The sequence below is a fragment of the Cryptomeria japonica genome, chromosome 9 (assembly GCF_030272615.1).
Source record: "Cryptomeria japonica chromosome 9, Sugi_1.0, whole genome shotgun sequence".
In the NCBI taxonomy this organism is placed as follows: Eukaryota; Viridiplantae; Streptophyta; class Pinopsida; order Cupressales; family Cupressaceae; genus Cryptomeria; species Cryptomeria japonica.
The window spans coordinates 540,315,564-540,320,995 of NC_081413.1; the positions used below are offsets into that span (position 1 = coordinate 540,315,564).

Here is a 5,432-nt window from a genome sequence, read left to right on the forward strand (position 1 = left end):
TAGATAGCTCCTCTATCATATTGTCAAGATCTACCCAGCAAAACATGATAAGCACTCATAGACACAACATCACACAAGACTTTATCTTTGAAAGACCCACTATTAAAATTCACCAAGCACTTCTCTCTCACCTCTACCACTTGATCATATTTTAACCAACTCACCTTGTAAGGACAAGGATGCTCAAGCCTCTTTAAACCAAGCTTCCCTACCATCTCCTCTGATACCAAATTTTCAGCACTTCCAATATCCACAATAACCTTACAACACTTACCTCTTGATTTGCATACAGTCTGGAAAAGATCCTTCCTTTGTGTAGATCTGGTTTCTTCTTTGCTTTGCTCCACCAAGACTCTTCTAAACATAAGGGCTTCTCCCTGCTTTGGTGCTATCATACTCTCATCTGCAGCTCCAGTATTTGGTTCCTCACGTGCTATGAAATTCCTTGCCATCCCTTTATTAGTCCTCAAGGAACACTCATAAGATGTGTTCCCGATTTCTCCACACTTGAAACATTTGCCCATGAATTCTATGTTGCTACTACCATTCCCTTTTCTTTGTGTCTTTTGATTAGGTTCTTTACTCCATTTAGATCTCGACTCATCTTCAGTAGTCGGCTTCTCCATACTACCACTCATCTACCCTCTATTCACTGCATATCTATCTCTTCCCTTAGGGTTATTATGTTGTCTTCTTTTCACTTTATCTTCGGCTTTCAAATAATATTGGTAACCCTTCTCCATTGTAGAAATCTTCAGCATACTCATCTCATCTTGAATGTTAAATCCAAGTCCATTTATGTATCTAGCCACCTTCTCTCTATCCATCTCTCTATGTCCAAATCTAATCATCACCTTGTAGAATTCCTCAGTATACTCTTTCACACTCATGTTCCTCTGCTTCAAGTTCTGAAACTTCTTAAACAATTCCAACTCATAGTCTCCCAGAATGAATTTAGCCTTCAATCTTGCAGCCATATGTCTCCACCAAGTGATTTTCATCTCACCATTCTCCACTCTATCTCTCTGCAACTCTTTCCACCATAAAGTAGCATGCCCTTTCAACTTAGTTTGTGCTAACCTAACCCTCTACAGATCTCTGATATCCTCAAACTCAAATTAGTCCTCCAATTCTCTAATCCAGTCTATTAGGTCTTTTGGATTTAACGTACTTGAAAAGTTAGAAACCTCCACTTTGTGAACTTTACTCACTTGTGTCACCACTCTAAGGAATATTTCTTCCCTTTCATCTTTTGGTCCTTCAACCTCTTCCACCTCCAGTTCCTCTCCAACCTCTTCATACTCATCCTCTGATTCTAGATTCCTCCGTAAACTAGCCAATGCATTTCGGATCTCATTCCTCATCTCATTTCTAAAATCCTCCATCATTTGCTCTACCCTTCGAGGGTTCATCCTTCTTGGCGGCATCTTCTCCTTTACTTCGATTCAACTTCCTCAGCTCGACGATATAACTACAAGTTTCAATTGCCTCTTCATCGGTGATCTATTGAACACACTTACAACCTGCCTCAAATCAGCGATCTGTTCACCCAAAGGAATGCCTCAAGGTTCGCAACCAGCTCTGATACCAGTTGGTGCAGCAATAATCTAGAGGGTCCTCAAAGGGAACAATCCAGATCATGTAGTAAGAGTAACACAATGGAAGCAACAACAAAACATAGAGAAAATTTTGATTCAAACATCTGCAACATCATAGATTCACTATAAATCAGTCGGCAACATCCTATTTACATACAAGCTAATAGGCCTAGAACAACTTACATTCCAAATTGCAATCCATCCGGACCCCCAAGAGGTATCCAAATTACATAACATGAATTCATATTCATACTATATTTCTCTACTCTCCAAAGGATCAATTACAACAATATAAATAGCATATGGAACACATCCAAGTTAGCCACAAAAGATAGCATTCTCCAAAGATAGGAAAATGAAATGTGTAAGATAGGTCAGACCCAAAGTGTGAAGATCACCTCCACCAGAGATAATAACGAAGTGCGGACCACCCAAGAAGGTTGGTTAAGGGCCTAGGAACATCGTACATGGTGCCAATTAGATCTACAAGTCGATAAATCTCTTTGCAAGAGAAGAAATCTCCAACTAGTCGTTAAGCTCAAAAATTGCTCTGGAACCAAGAAACAGCCAATCCGGAAGCAATAACTTGCTAGAAAAGAGTTCAAATGAACTCACAATCTAGAATAAGGAATAAGAACACACCTGGAATCCAAGAATCTGATCCACAACGGAAAATGAACTACCGGAGAATTCTGGAAGTAACACAGTAACTGCAACACAGAACAAGAATAACTAAAAAATAAATATATTTTTTTTGGTTAATGCAAGATTACTCAACGACCAGAGATGCTCCTACATCACATCATTAGGACTTACTTGAATCAGAGAGAGCATTTTTTTCATCTCATCGAGTTGCTTGAAATTTGAACTACTTTTGCAAACACTAACTCCAAACCAAGCCAACGCTAAGATCAAACCCAAAAATGCAACTAAAACAAAAATGCCTCCAACGAAAATTTAAAAAAAAAGATGCACAATGATGCGAATTTCTCTTGTGCCCGAGATGCTCCTACATAACCTAATTGAGCTAAATATATACATATTCAACACTGTATTTTATATGAATTTGTATGGGATGATAGATAATTAAAATTTATTATATTTAATAAATGTATCTTTTCATGCCTAGTGGAAAATTTGAAAGGGGTTGTAGAGATTTAGTCAACTCTATGTTTATCAAACTAGGTTCACGTAGAGACTTGAACCTACAATTACTTTGGTTTCATAAGAATTATGAGTTTTATGAAGTTATCACAATATGTATGTGCATACAACTTGAGAATTTATTGTTGATGAGTATTAAACTCGATGTTCTATGTTAATGAGACAAGTCTCTAAGGGATCTTTGGATGTTCAAGTTCAATTAATTGTATCAAGTTTAATTTGAGATCTTGATTTACTTGGATAGAAATACTTTAGGAAAAGTTTTATATGAACCTGAATGGGTTACCTTGTGCATACTATTAAAAGTATTATTAATCATTGGGAGACATTTAACAAAACCTTGTTAGAATATAAAATTATATTCTAGAATTTTGGTGGTTTGTTATTAATCAATAGAATTTGTGAGTTGCGACTTTATTTTGGAAATGGTATTGGTAAATAGTGATCTATTACATTATTGTCTTAAACCCTTTTATGATTTTTCTCTTATATTATTCTTTAGTCTATTTCTCTTTTAGGAGGAAGGTTACTTGTGTCGTTATCAAACCCTAAGTATAGGTGCCTATATTTATGTTCCTTGAAAGATTAGGAGAGTAGAACTACATGTGAATTTGATCTCATTAGTATGTAGGTAGGCCTTGGGTGAGCGATTGTCTTGGAACCAAGTTAGTAGGAAAGAGGTTTAGGGAATTACTCCAGGGTTTGGAGTGTTTCTAAACTTGATATAAGGCGGCAATTTGCATACATAATCCTGAGCCTTCCTTCCCTCGGCTGAAAGGCCTTCTAGTTTCTCCACATTCCATCTCTTCACCAAGAATTCCATGATATCCGCATAGTCCCTTGCTGTGTATACCCCTAACCTCTGTGCAACAACTGAAAAGTGCTCAAACAAGTTAGCATCCTACCCATCATACATCAAATGGCCAGGCATAGTAATCTTCTTTTGCATCATGTCCTCAAAAGCTATGACCGTATCGTTAGGAACAATCTCAAACAACTTTTCAACTATTTTAGTATATGCAGTCTCCTGGCGCTTCTCATCTGCAGCAATAGTTCCACATATTTGAGCTAGTTTGAGATTACCATTATCTTTGGCGAATCTTGCAGTATTGCCATGTGACATGAACGTTGCCCTCTCCTGGAAAGATGTGTACAAAAAGCAAAGGAAGGGACTATTTTCTTTGCGGGGATTCTACAGAGAATCCAAGTCAAAATACATTACGTTAATATATCTATATTACCTCACTAAGGTCTCAAATAGGGTAAGTGCGGGGATTCTACAGAGACAAGAAACCAAGTCAAAATACATTACTTATATTACCTTCATTAAGGTTTCAAATAGGGTAAATGAAAAAATTAATCTTAAAAAAGATTAATTTTTACAGTTTTAAAATTTTTTAAAATTGTTGTTTAATTTTTGGATTCTATTGTATAGGCTTTTGTTTGCATCAATCTTTTAGACCACACTCAATGATGATGCCGATTACATTCAATGACTCATCTACAACTTTCTCATTCTGATATAGTTCAACTCAATGATCCGTCATCAGAATGAGAGAGTTGTAATAGCTCTTTGATCTATCACCAAGATAAGAGAACTCTAATGATGAATCACTGAATGTGATCCAAAACATTGATGCAAACAAAAACCTGCACAAAAGAACAAAAATTATAATCATATAAACTGTATTAATACAGCTTTTAATATCTAATTGCCACCAACATCAAATTCAACAATTACAATAGCTTTCAGTATATGTTTGCAAAGATCAGTGAATAATATTAGAATGATGATGAATGCTTACCATTCCTGATCCTATGAGGTACTGTATGGTGTTTTCAATCTGTCTCATGTCCACACGGCCATACAAAGAAAGATACTTATTGAGAAGATCACCGTGTCTGTTCTCTTCGGCTGTCCACATACGAGTCCACACAGCCCAGGATGTGGGACTGGCACCACTCTCATCCCGCAATCCATCTAAAGTGTTAAGCATAGTCTGATAAGTCGGCAATGCTTCCTCTGTAATCATATCTTCCACCAGACAAACTAAATAGTCATCTTACAGTTCAAGGGACCGCTCCCGTAACTCTTTAATGTCATGGATAAAGGCCTCAGAAGCTAGATATTTAGGGCTCACAATGCATTTCACAACAGATGCAGATGCCATTTCACAGAAAATATCACACCGAAAACAGCAAAAACCAGTACAAACAACTTTTCCATTAGAAGTAGTTATAGAATTAGTTTGGACTTCTAAATCATGCTTTCCTGACCACCATTTTTTCCTCACCACATTACTCCTCAATGTTGCATATCGTAAGAATTGCAATGGATTTCTCTGCAAGTAGCACCATTAATTCTCAATAACAACAGAGTACATTACTGTTTGCATTTTTTGACAGTAAGTTTATACTTCTAAACTTAAAAGTGTTAAATACTCAGAATTGAATGACATTTTCTAAGCTTAATATGTTGCTTAATGAATGTGATCACACTAAAAATACATTTTTAGATTTAAAAGTGTTAAACGTTCAAAATTAACTAACATCCTCTTAACTGAATATGCTATAAGAAGTTAAGTCACATAGAGAGACAACAAAAACAAATGATCAAAATCCAATGTACTATTTAGGATCTATGGATGCACGAAGTTAGCTATATCAACT

General features: G+C 36.3%; 1 pseudogene; it reads right to left on the bottom strand.

Moving 5' to 3' along the window:
• Window positions 1–1,118: 1,118 nt before the first annotated feature.
• LOC131052567 (stearoyl-[acyl-carrier-protein] 9-desaturase, chloroplastic-like) lies at window positions 1,119–4,842 on the bottom strand (annotated as a pseudogene).
• Window positions 4,843–5,432: the final 590 nt, after the last annotated feature.